The 17335-nt window shown below is 43.4% G+C and overlaps 1 pseudogene; it reads right to left on the reverse strand.

Moving 5' to 3' along the window:
* LOC123484504 overlaps window positions 1-17121 on the reverse strand; it is a 37848-nt pseudogene extending 20727 nt beyond the window's left edge.
* Window positions 17122-17335: the final 214 nt, after the last annotated feature.

The following is a 17335-nucleotide window of genomic DNA, read 5'->3' on the forward strand; positions in this document are numbered from 1 at the left end:
TTCATAGTTTTGATGTCTTCACTATTATTCTACAATGTAGAAAATAAAGAAAAACCCTGGAATGAGTAGGTGTGTCCAAACTTTTTGACAGGTACTGTATATATTTACAAGCAAATATATATATGGGGGGGATTGGAAATGATGCAGACAATTACATTGATTACACAATCTATCTGCAATATTAAACTGATCTAGCCCCCCAAAAAACAAACATTTTAAAGAAAGTGTACCAGGTACTCAGGTTACTGTAGAAAAGGAAAAACATGCACTCACCGGAAACAGTCTTTACATTCAATTTGCTGCTGCCGGCATTTCTTGATAGTCTGGTTACTGTACCTTTGTATGGTCCTGATTCAATAATGCCCTCTGTCATCGAGGCAAAGTTAGCGGAGCGGATGTGGCTTTCTGACAGTTCAGGTCACCGTAGAAGGGTCCTAAAGTCACAGAGGAAAAATGTATCAGTCAGAGGATAGAGGTTCACATTGAAGAAACGCCCATGAGTTTGACCTAAGTTGATGCATTCTCACAGTTTACAGAAACTGAACCAATGCAGATTTTAAATGATCAAAAATGTGCCATACACAACAACATCGAAAGTGTCACAGACTATCCGGAATGTTCCTACAATCGCCACTAAGATTGGAAAAATACTCCTGACAACATAGGACTTCCATGCAAACAAGTGTCCTGCACAGTATAGATTATCCCTTTAAGTACATTCTGCTTGTTTCCTCTCAATCACCCTGAATCACACCAGGGACCTCAAAGCTGTTGGACTGGCGTCCAGTGAAAGATGATTGCCACCTTCGGGCAACACATTAATTACTTTAAAGGGAGATGACAATAATCATGTATCCCACACATCATGACAATGTACTGTAAATAACATGATGATTAGTATGACATATTAAAGGACACCTTCATTATTTATTTCATTTTTATACTTAGCTCTAGTTTGTCACTTACCCTGAATGCAATCTATAGGGGCCAGGAGAAACGGTCATCTCCGGGTTGATTCGGATGTTTCAAAAGCCACTGTAACGTAACCTAACTATAGCCACTGCTAACACAAAAAAAACTGAGTGATAGGGGTAAGCTCCCCATGTTCAGAATGTGTGGCCCAAATACCTCCAAGTAACCTCAAACCAAGGTGGAGGTACAGTAAGGAAGGGACAAACAGTTGGGTGAGCAGAGGCTCGAACCCCCATCGCCTTGGGGGGCATATGGTCTCAAGTCAGAAGCGTTACTGCTCCAACTGTACCATGTATTACAATTTATTCCATCATAAAATAGCCTATATGTCAGAGATTTGTACTGTCCTTATCGAAATGTAGCATTACTGCTGCCACTTACTACATCATATAGCCCCTAACAAAGATGGCACTATCCCTAAACATAAATTAGACATGCAAGACCCCAATGAGGCGATGTTCTGTGTGCTTACAATGGTCACAAAACCTTTACCGTCAGTGACATAAATAGAGGATCGATGGGATTTGAACTGCATGCCTGACCAATTTTCACAATGTCTGTCTAGACATTCCATGTTAATACATATACCATCGGTCTGCATTTTCTAATGTGGATTAGTATGATATATTCATCAATCAATACAGTATAAACATGGGGCTATATAGAGGGCGCATTGCCATCTCTCTGTAGGGAATTCTTCAAATGTTTTTTTATACATTGTGGACCACCCACAGTACAAAACAGCAGCAACAATACCACATGGACAACGGACAAGAATAGGCCTATGGTTTGATCCATTCGTACGTGGATTACATGTATACTGGTTAGGTTGGGTGGTATACGCATACTGAGGTATTTGGAAATAGTTACGGAATGGTTTTCAATACCGTCAATACCGTTGAAACTATTTATTTGAAGTTTTTCAATCCATTTTAATATTTGTAGATACTTTAAGTAAATACCTGCAGTCAACCCTTGTGCAATACGTTAGGGAGGTAAAGCAGATTGCGTTCTTCATTTCACCCGTCACATTATTTTATTGTGGACCTACACAAGGCTGGAATGGGCTGACAAGACCATCGCCAAACAGCTTGGTGTGAAGTGACAACAGTTGGTGCGATTTATGCGCAAATGGAAGAAAAAGTGTTGTGGTCAGATGAGACCAAAATCGGGCTCTTTGGCATCAACTCAGCTCGCCGTGTTTGGGGAGGAGGAATGCCTGCCTATGAGCCCCAAGAACACCACATCCCCACCGTCAACCGTGGAGGTGGAAACATTATGCTTTTGGGTGTTGTTTTTCTGCTTAAGGGGCCAGGACAACTTCACCGCATCAAAGGGACGATGGGCCGGGGCCATATACCGTTAAATCTTAGGTGAAAACCTCCTTCCCTCAGCCAGGGCATTGAAAATGGGCCGTGGATGGTATTCCAGCATAGCGATGACCCAAAACACCACGGCCAAGGCAACAAAGGAGTGGCTCAAGATGAAGCATTGGTCTGGAGTGGCCTAGCCATCTCCAGACCTTAATCCCTAAAAAAATCTGTGGAGGGAGCTGAAGGTTCGGAGTTGCCAAGCGTCAGCCTCGAAACCTTATGTGACTTTGGAGAAGATCTGCAAAGAGGAGTGGGACAAAGTCCCTCCTGAGATGTGTGCAAACCTGGTGGCCAACTCCAAAGCGTCCGACCTCTGTTGATTCCCAACAAGGGTTTTTCAATACTAAGTTTTGTTTTGCATAGTCAAATACCCTTCCCTCATTAAATATAAATCAATTTATAAACCCCATTTTTGACATTCGTTTTTCTGAATTTTTTTGTTGTTGTTCTGCTCTCTCACTGTTCAAATAAACCTACCATTAAAATGATAGGCTGATCATGTCTTTGTCGGTGGAACAAGCGTACAAAAATCAGCAGGGGATCAAATACTTTTTCCCTCACCTGCCAGAAGCAGTGCGTTTCTTCTTTCAGACAAACATGCGTCAAAGTGTATTCCTTTGCACAATGTCTCTCGTTCTCACCCATTCTGTAGCTCCTACCTATATACTGTATGTAGAACTGTATGAGCTGGATTGCCTGTCTTTACGCTTGTTGGCATATTTGGCTAGCAGCCTCATCGCTATTCTGCTAGTTTTGTTAGCATTCTGGTAACCGATGCCAATGTATTTCTTGCATTTTTCGAACCCCTTTTGTATAACCAGTAATGGCGTAAATCCTGGGATGAGAGAAGGGCAGTATGTTGATGTAAAAATCTGAGTTCCCAACCCTAATCACTGGTAGCTAATATTCAAGTTTGCACCAGTACTTTCCAAATATAGAAGGGATTGCTTATTATTGCATATGTGATAACATAGGTTGTATATCCTGGAAGCATATATCTGGGGAAGGTATCAAACTATTTCTAAGTGTTAGGGTTTCCCAGGGCACAGTGGTCTCCATCATTGGGAAACTGAAAAATATATATATGGAGACAACCCACTGCTCTGCCCTCGGCGGCGCCGTCAACCAAACTAGGCAGGCAGGCCGAACTCAAGAAGGACAGGATCAGGGAGGTGACCAAGAACCCAATGACCAGAACTACAGAAGGAACCTGCCAGAAGGACAGCAGTCTCCACAGCACTTCACCAATCTGGGCTATATGGGGGAGTGGCTCGAGCGAAAGCCACTGCTGAGAAAAACAAGCACATGACAGCATGCCTGGAGTTTGCAAAAAAGCAAGTGAAAGTCTCGGATCATAAGGCAAAAATTACGTGGTTTAATGAGACAAAAATAGAATCTCTCTGGCCTAGATACAGAAGTGCTATGTCTGGAAAAAAAACAGAGGCACAGCTGTGCATAACCCGTCTAACCACCATCCCTGCGCTTAAGCATGGTGGTAGGCAGCATTTTACTGTGGGGATGCTTTTCGGCGGCAGGGACTGGGAGACTGACGATAGAGGACAATGGGAAAGTGGAGTCAAATACAGGCAATTTGATACAGATTGGAAACAACCTTTAGACTGGGCGGGATTCGCATTACCAACAGCACAGTGGCCCCAAGCATACAGCCAAACGGCTTAACGCTGAATGCAGCGTCAGAACAAAATATAAGAAGTCCTCGGCTAGGCAAATCAGATTTAAATATCATTGAAATACGTGGAAAGACTTAAGAGTGTGTACGGCTTCTCCACAGCCAATCCTGTAACTTGAAAAACTGCAAGGAATGGAGAAAATCCACCCAAATCCCTGAGTTACAAAGCTGAAAATGAATAGCCTTTTAAGAGCGGCTCAAATAAGTCGCTCCAAGGGGGTTTCTAGAAAGTATTCAGGCTAGGGGTGTAGAGAACACATGCAAGAGACATTTCTGTATTTCATTTTCAATAAATTAGCAAAAATGTCTAAAAACATGTTTTAACTTTGTCATTATAGGGGCTAGTTTGTAAATGGGTGAGGAAAAATAATCCATTTAATCCAATTTGAATTAAACAAAAACTTAACCCAACAAAGATATGGAGACAAGTCAAGGTATGAATACTTTCTGAACAGCACGTATACGGTAGCTAATCACATTATATTATACAGTGAGGAGAACAAGTATTTGATACACTGCCGATTTTGCAGGTTTCCCTGTACAAAGCATGTCATAGGTGTGGAATTTTTATCCTCATTTTTACTTCAGCTGCAGCGGAATCACATTGTAGTTTTTAAGTAAAATTCATTTTGCATTTTGTTGCATGACATAAAGTGTCTGTACATCAGAAAAGCAGAACTTAATATTTGGTACAGTAAACGCCTTTGTTTAGTCTACAGAATCATATGTTTCTGCAGGTCTCGACCCAGATTGCACACACTGCAGCAGGGATTTTGCAGCCCACTCCTCCCATACAGACCTTCTCCAGTTGTAGCCTTCAGGTTTTTGGGGCTGTGCCGCTGGGGCATCGGACTTTCAGCTCCCTCCAAAGATGTTCCTATTAGGGTTCAGGTCTGGAGACTGGGCCATTGCTCCAGGGCCTTGAGATCCCTCTCGAAGCCGCTCCTTGAGTTGCCCTGGCTGTGTGTTTCGGGTGGGCGCCTGGAGGGCCCAGGCACGACGCCATCTTCAATGCTATACTCTTACCTGAGGAAGAGGTTGTTGGCTAAGATCTCGCGATCACATGGTCCCATCCATCACTCCCCTCAATATGGGCAATCTGATAAATCCTCGTCCCCTTTGGCAGAAAGCATCCCCAAAGAATGATGTTTCCACCTCCGTATCTCCACCGTTGGGATGGTGTTCTTGGGAGATATACCCTCATCCTTCTTCTTCCTCCAAACCACAGGGAGTGAGTTTAGACCAAAAGCTATATTTCTATCTCATCGGACCCCGTGACCTTCTTACATTCCTCCCTAGATCCATCCAGATGGTCATTGGCCAGCTAGCCTGGTTTGTCTTCACTAAAGGACCATGCGTGCGCTAGGATTCCCAATCCATGGCCGCGCAGTGTGTTACTTAATGGTTTATCTTCCAGACTGCCTGGTCCCAGCTCTCTTCAGGTCATTGGCCAGGTCTGCCCGTGTGGTTCTGGGTTGATCCCTCACCTTCCTCATGATCTCATTGATGCTTGCCCAGTCGGATCTTGGGAGCCCAACCGGTGATTGTGAGCGTCATCTTGGACTTCTTCCATTTCTAATTATGTACGCCTTCCGTTGTTTCCTCCCACAGGCTTGCTTGCCTATTGTCTGTGGCCCATCCCAGCCTTGTGCAGGTCTACAATTTTCTCCCTGATGTCTACTTACACAGCTCTCTGGTCTTATGGCCATTTATGGGGGTCGGAGTCTGTTTGAGTGTGTGGACAGGTGCTCTGCCTATACAGGTGAGTTCAAACAGGTGCAGTTACCGCAGGTAATGAGTGGAGAACAGGAGGCTTAAAGTATAAAACTAACAGGTCTGTGAAGCAGGAATTCTTACAGGTTGGTAGGTGATCAAATACTTATATCATGCAATAAAACACAGAATTATTACTTAAAAAATCATACAATGCGGTTTTCTGGGTTTTATTTTCAGATTCCCTTCTCTCACAGATAGCAGTGTGCCTATGATAAAAAATTACAGACTCTCTACATGCACTTGTAAGTAGGAAAGCCTGCAAAAACGGCAGTGTATCATCAGTCTTGTTCTCCCCATATATATAGCTCTATACAAAGTATAAGCCCATGATGTGAAGTTCACAAAAGAGCTGCTGCTACTGTTTTAACTACACGGCTGGGGCATCAATTACTTCAATAATAAGGGACAAACTATAGTGAAAACAGGTGCTTACGACAGAGTGTAGTTCCTGAAATTCTAAACAATTAATGCTTAGGGTCATAAAAAAATGCTGGGTAGGCCCAGTTTCCCATTATTTTAGCTTCACCATGGCCTTCCCCATGAGATGACAATCTTGCCGCCATCCCCAGGGCGCTGTGGGCCACTGGATAGTTTGATGACGTTAAGCGTGTGAAATCACTTATCGTGCGAATTTGACCCAGATCTCGACCCAATTGAACACTCGCATGGGGTTCCTGGAACAGCGCTGAGACAGTATTTTCCAACAACATCAACAAAACACAAAATGATTGAATTTCTACGTGGAAGAATAGTGTCGCAACCCTCCATCATAAAGATTCCAGACACTTGTAGAATCTATGCCAAAGGCGCATTGGTGCTATTCTGGCATTGTGGTGGCCCCACGCCCTGTTAAGCCCTAGAGTACATGTCTATTGAACACGTGAAATCTAATAAGCATAATACAAAAAATCCCAATAAAAATCCTCCAGTTGTTGGTTTAGCATAGGATGCTGCCTCTCAGTTCACCGATCGTCGCACTTCCATCCGGTGAAGGTATGGAATGAGCTAAAGTGGTGTTTGTCAGACCACGGACATCCCGAGTGGTCTTTCTGGCCCATCTGCTGTAGTGTCGAACAGTTTTGGCTGCCAAAATCTTACCAGCACCTCAAGGTGAGACTCTCACGAACACGGTAGGTAGTTCTCAGTTTCTGCTCTACAGCCCTCCACAGAAGCTGTAGCGTCCTATCAGTTTGGGCTATAAACTAAAAGGTGAAACTCTCACTAAACAACGTTGTTTTGCTCTAGGACACCCACACAGGCCCTCTACGGCAAGTACTGTCTATGGCACCCGGTAGCAGTTTGAAAAAATTACGTGGAAGTACACACATGTGGACACCTGCTCAAGTCGAACATCTCACTCCAAATTCATCTAAAATTCTAGTGCATTAATACGTGGGGTGGTTTTGCCTTTTCTCTTAGCCTCCACGCCTGGGGAAGGCCCAAAGATGTTGGAACATCACGGGGACTTATCCATTCAACCACAAGAACTTTAGTGGGGTCGGGGGCTGATGTTGGGCGATTAGGCTGCCTGGTTCTGATCGGGTTAATTCATCTAAAGGTTCGAGTGGAGCTCATGTGCAGGCCCAGTCAAGTTCTTCCACACGATCCCGACAAACCATCTGAATGGGCCTTGAGGATTTGTGCTACAGGGGGCATTTGTCGGCGCTAAAGCGAAAAGGGCCTGACCCTAGCAGTTGCCACAAAGTTAGAAGCACAGTAAATACATCTAGGTAGCCTCATTTGCTGCTATAGCATTAACAATTTCCCTTCACTGGAACTAAGCCTAGCCCAAACCATGAAAAACAGCCCCAGACATCCTTCCTCCCTCCACCAAACTCTTACAGTTGGCACTTGCCATTAGAATGGTGCGTTCTGCTGGCTTTACAGTTTCCACTGCTCCAAAGTCCAACAGCGGTGGGCTTTACACCACTCCAGCTGGCGCTTGGCATTTTTGTGGTGATCTGCAAAGCCTGTGCGGCTGTTGGGCCATTGAAACCGCATAGAAGCTCCGACGAGCAGCTATTACCGTGCTGGCGCGTTGCTCTCAGAGGCAGTTTGGAACTCCGTGAGTGTGTTGCACCAAGGACAGATAACTTTTTCGCACTACGTACTTACCCACCTCACGCGACCCGTTCCTGCTAACATGAGCTTCAGGCTACCCTCCAGCTGAGCCGTTGTTGCTACTAGACGTTTCCACATCACAGTCGCAATTACAGTTGGTGGAGCAGCTCAGCAGAGACAGAAATTTGGCGGGACTGACTGTAAAAGGTGGCATTCTATGCCACGTTGAGAAGTCACTAGGCTCTTCAGTAGGTCTGATTCTCTGCCACTGTTTGGACTATGGATTGCATGGCTGCATGTGTTCGATTTTATCCGCCTGTGTCAGAGGGGTGTGTGGCTGAAATATCCGAATCCACTAATTTGAAGGGACATTTCTGCATATATAGTGTATTGTGGAAACTGTTTAGTGCCAAAAATAAAGAGTTAAATACATATATAAATAAAAAATATATATATATATCTCTCAGATATAGGAAGACACTTCAGAACAAACTTCCTCAGATTTTTGTTACATGTAGTGAATCTGCTATTAAAGCGTTTAGCTAATCTTGCAGTAAGCCAAATACAAATTTCATCAAATAATTGTTTTATATACTTTTTTAATACTTCAAGGGTTCTTAAAATTCTAAATCAAATAGCAAAATGATCGTTGGTATGACCTTCTTAAAGCAATTCCATATAAGCTTAGTAGAAGCCCCCTTACCCGGCTTAGACAGGTTACCCAATGGGTTAAGACACTGTTGGCGTCATTCCTTTATTTTGTCAGTTAACCTGTATATACGGCGCCTGTGAGTCCATCCATAGTATGTCTTGCAGCGGTGTAATCCCTTAGAAAGACATATCTTCCAAATCATTTTATGTCTAGTAAATTGATGCGACAATAAACAAACCGGACCACTGCTGCTTGCCTGTTAAAAGCCATGCCAAGGATCACAGTCTAGACACCTGGACGTCTTATCGCTCTGCGACAGACTAGGAGCCTCAAGGAATTTCACTGACAGCCAATTATCCTCCTCAGAGAGTAGGCTAATTTACATTTACATTTTTAGTCATTTTGTGGACGCTCTTATCCCAGAGCAACTTACGGGTTAAGCGAGTGCATACCGTTCCATCTCTGATGCCTAATAAACTAATAATAATAAGGCTAATACCTGCTTTGCACCTGACCCTGCGGAGTTACAGCTCACAGTCATGTAGCTGCTGTGGCAAGCATATGAAGTGAAATCCTTTATTGAATAATTCTATGGCTCGAGGAATAGGGTTGGACTATCTTCGAGGAATAGGGCTGGGCTCTCATTATGCTAGAGATCATTTTGTGTAACGCCTTTGCTTGACACCCAGTGTCATAGCACATTATGACATGGTCATCACCATGTCATAATATGTCCCTAAAGCTGATATAACTTATCATAGCCTGTCTATAATGTGGTCATTGCTACGGTGATGACCATATATTTAAAAGTGTTTTGACATATATTAGCGTGAAATCTTTATGCTAGTTATGACACCTACCCAATCAGTGTCAAAATCCACATTAAAAACAAAAGTTTTGGGCCAATTAGTTTCCTACTCGTTTTGAAGTTTGTTTCTTAAAGTTGTTGTTGTTGTAGTATGATCCCTTTTACAGTCATGTTTTTTCATCATTCTATTTTCAAATAACTTATAGAAAATACCTTTAGGCGCTCAAAAGCATTATGACCACCCTGTGTCACTTTGCTTGGACTAAGAAAATACACTTTGGCTTAATGTCAAGAAGCATTATGACCATCAATCATAAACGAAGATAGGGCCTATCACATACGCGTCCATACTCTCGGTCATCAGTCAAAAAGAGGGTGTCTTGTCCCTGCTCCTGAAGTCTACCCCTGCATTTCATCCCAGACATCAGAAACAGAGCATTGTGGGTTGGTGCATGTCTGACATCAATGCGTCTTAATTAAATGATATTTTACGTGGTCAATTCCAAAAAAAGTATATAACATAAACATACCATTAACCTTACTTTCACACTATGGTGTTTATGTAATGTTTTGCCTTGTGTGGTAGCTTTTTGTGGGTTTTCACACTTATGTAAGGTGTCACTAACTAGCCATAAAATAAACGCAACATACTGTATGTCACAATAGGTCTAAATATATGCGTCATACAGTGTTTGCCATACAAACAGTTATGACTTAAGTTATGTCGGCTGTTATGACATATTATGACATGGTTATTACTTTACACTGGGTGTCAAGTAAAGTGTTAGCGATAAGGTAGTTCTTGGCCAATTTATCCATCACATTTGTGGATTTTCTTTTTTTTAACAAGAGCAATGGAAGCCAAGCCATTTGTGCCTTATGAATGACTATATAAATTATGCCAGTCAGTGCAGGGCTATTCATTCATGTGGAGGCTGGTGTGGATCTGACTTGGGCAAACTGCTGATTTCGACATGTTCTCGGAAATAAAATAAACTCCTCTTGCCCAATCGGTCGGTGTATGTCCCCACTGCGATTGCGGAGTTGCAACCACCTATTAGTATGTCCTAATTATTACAGTGGGGAAAAAAAGTATTTGGTCACCTGTTGCAAGTTCTCCACTTAATCAAGATGAGAAAGGCCTGTAATTTTCATCATAGGTACGTCAACTATGACAGACAAAATGAGAAAAATAAATCAGAAATCACATTGTAGGAATTTTAATAATTTATTTACAAATTATAGTGGAAAATAAGTATTTGGTCCAATAACAAAAAGTTTCTCAATACTTTGTTATATACCCTTTGTTGGCAATGGCACAGGTCAAACGTTTTCTGTAAGTCTTCCCAAGTTTTCACACACTGTTGCTGGTATTTTGGCCCTCATTCCTCCATGCAGATCTCCTCTAAGCCAGTGATGTTTTGGGGCTGTCGTTGGCAACGACTTTCAACTCCCTCCAAAGATTTTCTATGGGGTTGAGATCTGGAGACTGGCTAGAGCCCCTCCAGGACCTTGAAATGCTTCTTACAAAGCCACTCCTACCGTTGCCCGGGCGGTGTGTTTGGGATCATTGTCATGCTGAAGGCCCAGCCCGCGTTTCATCTTCAATGCCCTTGCTGATGGAAGGAGGTTTTCCTCAAAATCTCACGATACATGGCCCCATTCATTCTTTCTTCACACCGGATCAGTCGACCTGAGTCCCCTTTGCAAAAAACAGCCCCAAAGCATGATGTTCCCACCCCCCATTGTGCTTCACAGTAGGTATGGTGTTCTTTGGATGCAACTCAGCATTCTTTGTCCCTCCAAACCACGACGAGTTGAGTTTTTACCAAAAATTTATATTTGGGTTTTCATCTGACCATATGGCATTTTCCTCCCAATCCTCTTCTGGATCATCCAAATGCACTCTAGCAAATTTCAGACGGGCCTGGACATGTTCTGGCTTAGGCAGGGGACACGTCTGGCACTGCAGGATTTGAGTCCCTGGCGGCGTAGTGTGTTACTGATGGTAGGCTTTGTTACTTTTGGTCCCAGCTCTCCGCAGTCATTACTCGGTCCCCCCGTGTGGTTCTGGGATTTTTGCTCCCCGTTCTTGTGGTCATTTTGACCCCACAGGGGTGAGATCTTGCGTGGAGCCCCAGATCGAGGGAGATTATCAGTGGTATGTATGTCTTCCATTTCCTATTAATTGCTCCCACAGTTGATTTCTTCAAACCAAGCTGCTTTCTGGCAGATTCAGCCTTCCCCGCCCTGGTGCAGGTCTACAATTTTGTTTCTGGTGTCCTTTGACAGCTCTTTGGTCTTAGCCATAGTGGAGTTTGGAGTGTGACTGGCTGAGGTTGTGGATCCAGGTGTCTTTTTATACTGATAACAAGTTCAAACAGGTGCCATTAATACAGGTAACCGAGTGGAGGACAGAAGAGCCTCTTAAAGAAGAGTTACAGGTCTGTGAAGCCAAAATCTTGCTTGTTTGTAGTGACCAAATACTTATTTTCCACAATAATTTGCAGATAAAATCTTTTTTAAAATCCTACAATGCCGATTTTCTGGAGTTTTTTTCTCAATTTGTCTGTCACCAGTTACGTTGTCCTTGTAAAATTACAAGCCTCTCATCTTTTTTAAGTGGGAGAACTTGCATCAATTGGTGGCTGACTAAATACCTTTTCCCCCACTGTTGTCGCAATAATGTGGTTCCCCTTTCAAGTACATATTCAGTGCAATCTCTTAGTTTTGAGAAGCAGTGCGTGCATTTATTTATGTGTAGTGTGTGAGTGAGTACAGTTAAAGGGGATGCTCTGTCCACCCTTACCCTAGACACATCCTCGTGGCTCTCCTCCAAGTCTCCATTGCTGGTGAGCGATATCTCTGCGGGTCCTGTGGACCTCCTCATCCATAGTGCTCTCCTGCAATCACAAACAGCTATGGTAATTAGTACAGTGTTTCATACATTTGCATGGACTTTTACCTCAAGTGTCTGACACTGTGCATGAGTGAAGCTGTAGGCCTATGCTTTTACCTAAGGTTTGTCTAGAAGAAGTAAGCAGAGGGGACTCTCTCACAGGTGATGTCTATGGGCTGCCATCTTGTGGTCACCGCCACCAAAGTGATGAACAATACATTGAGATAACATCCTGCAGTATTAGGATGGTTTTTAAACAGTGTATTAAGCTCGCGCTGAGTTATTGCATAAAGTCAACCTTCAAGAATTACGCCTGTTACCTCATTCATGCAAGCTCACCTAACCTCTTCAGAGGCAAGAATAATAGGACAACTTCAAATGGCCGTTTGTTGGGCCTTGGAGCTAGTTATCGCTGCCCTGATTGAGCAGTATCAAATATTTCTTGCACACCAAATTAACAATTTCTACTCTACATAAATAGAACTGGAATCAGCGCATGGTCGCCTTCGGTTTGTTCAAAGATCCACCTCTCCATGCACAGTTGCTTTTGGTGGCTCTCCCAGGCCATTTCGTCTGCCATAGTTATCAGGGCAAAAAAAATCCAACCATCTCTTTAGCCCTTTGGATTGGGGCTGTGCTTGGCTGGTGGCACGATTTTCAAATTGCCTCTCCTCATTAACTCCAGACAAAGCAGAACTATCTGGAGTCAAGCAGAGTTGTTGATACTGCCATATTTATAAACTCGGGCTGCTCCAAGGAATCTGGGCTGAAAGGCAAATTCAACAAACACAAGGGTGAAGGCGCTGCTCAGTCAATCTTTTTAAAATATCCACACACCAGACCAAACAAAAATTCCAGTTATCCAAAACAGATAGGGCTAAATATCTGGTATGATATTGTAAAGTGAGCCAAAGGCAACCCTTCAAGCCATTGAGACACTTCAGTCACATGCCGTCACCCACAGGAGAATTAGGACAGTAGAAGTGTGGCGAGCACGCACACATTCACACCTTTTCCCAAAGAACCACACTGGCTGTCTGAGTCACCGTCAGCAGAGGCTAAAAAATACAGATGGGCGTGCTTGCTAAAGCTAGCAACCAACCCTATTCATGCAGCATGGATTGTGCTTGGTCAATTAAGCATGAATCTGTTTGATGTTTCAAGGCTTTGCTTAAACCTTGGAGTCAAGGACAGCTTCAATTTTAATTAAACACTTCAACGTTCCAAAATTCTCTATGGAAATGAAAAGGTATTATTGGGCTATAGTCCGTAGATAGAAAACCTCGTCGGCATTGTAATCATTGACAAGACCCATGTGGAATTACTGTTAACGGTGGTTAATAATTGGCCTTTTGTGCCATATAAATGTTAATGACATAGGCAGCTGTATTACATCAGTAAGTCAGGCTTTGGCTCATTGGCTTACAACACCGCCATAACTTCCTCTTGGAAGTTGGACACAGTCGAATGCTGTTCACACATCACACTTAAACAAAACCCTGAATGACAGACATTGCGTTGCATTTTCTGGGCCAGGATACCCAACTTGGCGTGAGTTACGGTGGAGGCTAGCACTTTGATAGCACTCAGTGTGGCTAACTGATAGCAGCTACATTATTTCGCGATTCTAAAACCACTGTATGCACGGTCTCCTACCATTGCCAAGGGTTTATTACTATTTGGAAATACCACAGTCAAACATGAACTCCGCTCCTCAATGGCCTTGGACTGATGTCTAAATAATGCAATAGCCTCCACACTGTACAGCTAGCCAACATAGGCTAGCACTAGCATAAATGCTTGGGTGTGGTGCAAGTAGCCAAACTGCTCCATTCACAACCAGCTATAGAGCAAGCAGTGCTAATGCTAACTTCAAAATGAGAGATGGGCCAAGCCCTTAACAAGATTTAAAATGGCATCACAGAGTGAGACAAAATCAACCCGAGAGGACAGGCTGCTTCATGGGAACCAGGGGATCAAGTTTAGAGCCAAAGTAGGCTATCTGCTTGTTCAAGCCTATCTGGAGGCCACACATGAATTTGTTGCTGCCTAAATACGACTATTATCTCGCACTCCCATGCAAATGGGGAAAATACACTATGTGTCTCATTTTGGTATGTGCAAGGGTACATAGAAACGCTCCAGATGACAAAACCTAAGTAAGACTGTTGTGTTTGAGTTTGGCCTCAATATATTTGGGAGGCTCCGTCCCAGGGTAGAAGTAGGCCAGTATACTTTCTCCTTATTCCATTGCATTAGGACAAAGCATAGGTGCTAATGCTGCATTTCTATACATTTACAATTACATTTTAGTCATTGTGGAGGCGCTCCTCCAAAAAATGACTTCAGTTAGTGATACTCTTTTTATACTGGCCCCGTGGCGTCAGACCCACAAGCCTGGCGTTACCAGCCTCAGCCTCTATCAACTGGGCTATAAAAATATCTAATAATAATATGCCATTTAGCAGGCCTTTTATCAGCGGCACCCAGTCATACGTGCATACATTTTTATTTTTGTGTGGTGGTCCGATTAGACCCACTACCTTGGCATTTCAGCGCCGTGCTCTATGACTGAGCTACAGAGGATACAATCCCATCCCTGCATTATTCCCTTCCCTACCCTGCGCTGGGCCAATTTATTCACGCCCATGGAGTCTCAGTCGCGGCGGCTTCGCCAGGGCCTGCAATGCAGTGCCTTAGACCACTGCGCCACTCAGGGGACATAGTTCAATAGGATTCAGTGTATGAGATATTCTCTGTCATTGGACTTGTTTTTTAAAGTTACCCAATCCAGCTCCATAAGCAGCAACGAACTTCGTGAAATGATTTGGACTGCTTTGGCAGCGGAATTTGTAACAGTGCAGAAAGCAGCAGGTATCAGATAACACACAACATTAATGTTTAAAGCCCAACATTCATCGTGAGTGCCCCACAGAAACATAAGGGGCGGCGAGTATAAACAGACTCCGTCTATCTATCCACCCAGAGTATGAGTTGTAACAAGTCATCAGAGAGCTGTTGGGTATACCAGTGTTCACACTTTAAAAGTCAGCAACTGTATTTGATAGACACCTGACAGCCTCAACAACTACGGTATATCTAGGACTAGACTAAATACATTTGTTGGCAAAAGCTAATAGCAGTACCAATTCCTGAAGAACAAATAGACTGGTTAAAGAAACAGAAATGGTTCTAAGTACAGAAAGGGGTGAACATGGGGCAAGGTTTGGCATGTCAGAGAGACAAAGTCTCAGGCCCCTGGAGTTCAGGCCTGGAAACTAGCTAACAAGTGGGGGAGGGAAGGATAACAACAGCAGCCTCCTGATCAGCTGGGCTGGGGGAGGAAAGCAAGGCTCACTTCTTAATGTAAAACCGGGGCTTACTGCGAATGGGTACAGTGATTGCATGGTATGTGACTACTTCATGCAGCCCATTACCCAGAGTGAGTGCAAAAAAAGACAGAAAGGCTATCAAAGAAAGAGTCAGTCACTATAAGCCACAACACTTCAGGAGGGCCATCGCCACCTGAAACACACTCCGTTATGATGCACAAGTACTCATTCCAGCGTTTGGGAGCGACCCAAGTGAATCTGCATTGAACTAACAGCTTGGAGTGCTTTCCGGACACAGCAGCAGGGGATCTGACTTGCCTGGGAACGTCGAGGCAGCAGTCCAAATCCCTCTGCCTACGGCGATTACCCAGCCATGTGACAGGCCTATTGAATTCAGGGTGCTGTATCCACACACAGGAAACATTGGGTGGGATTCTTATAACCGCCGGGATCGGTCACCGTACAGGCCACACCATGGCTCGGATGGGGACAAGAGTATCACCACTGCATAAAGCGGCTACTGGCTGGTATGCTGAGACTCTAAAGCAAACATAACAGCACTTAGCATGTACCTGTAAACACAACTCAACTAAAATTAATCAATAAAAATACAAATTAAATGAAACAATTGTAGTGGCATTAGGCGGAGAATGCATGCAGGAATTCAAGGAAGCAGAGGCCATCACCAGCATTTTCACTGGTGCTACCAAACACCACAGTACAACACAACAAATCAGGAAGTATACCCCGTAAAAAAAGAAAGATGGTTACGCAAAAAGTTACACAACAACACAAATGGACTAGCCTCTGCTCCTACTAGAGTTGCACCAAGCAGACAAATTTGAAACATAAGAGGAAGCTAAGCACCAACCACAAAAAAGGGATCCAACGATTAAGGGAAGTCTAAAATCAATAATTATTGATTCAGCGCTTTAACTCGAGTTCATGTTGTATTTTGTTAAGAAATGGTTAATTAGCTATATCAGCATTGGATATCATAATAACAATATCACGTTTTTGTGGCATATAGCAGCATGAGCCAGAGAGTACTGGAATGAATGATTCCCAAGCTGTTGTCTGCATTGAATATAAATATGTCACCTTTGCTTATGAGTGAGAGAATCTTCATTTTTCTTTTGGGATCATCTTCCTTTGGTGTATTATCATCAGTAGTCACTATATGGCAATTTTCCCTTTTAGCACCGGCATTTTCGAATGTGCATTGCCACTAGTGTTTGGAACACCATCATTATGCTCAGCATTCACACTGTTTTTGCATAATGTCATTGTGGCGCTCTTAACATCATCATCATTTTGAGCATCATGCTGTTTTCAGCATTATCGTTGTCATTTTGAACATCACTGTCGTTTTTCAGCTCTGTCATCATGAGGCACTTCATCATTGTTCAGAACATATTCAGTACTATCAAAGCTGTGAGCATCCTCCATCGCTCTCTCTTTGAAAGTCCTCAGTATTCTGAGCCTCCTTAGAGAATTAATTTGCAGTCCCTGGGCTGGGAGCCTTCCCGGACTCAGCCTCACGACTAACTTCGGACATTCCTGAAAACAAACAGATAGGAGGGCATGAATAGGTCCCCTGCCAGCCACCACATTTAATAACATACAGGGCATCGACCCAGGTAGCTGCATTGGTGGTCAACACCTCACCCCTAGCCTCCTTTCAAGTATATTGATTTGCTGCGGGAAATAATGTAGCCCTAACTCATGGCACTCTTGTTTGTCGGTGATTCTGTTTTACTAAGACTTAACAT

Source organism: Coregonus clupeaformis, chromosome 5 (genome assembly GCF_020615455.1).
Source record: "Coregonus clupeaformis isolate EN_2021a chromosome 5, ASM2061545v1, whole genome shotgun sequence".
NCBI lineage: Eukaryota > Metazoa > Chordata > Actinopteri > Salmoniformes > Salmonidae > Coregonus > Coregonus clupeaformis.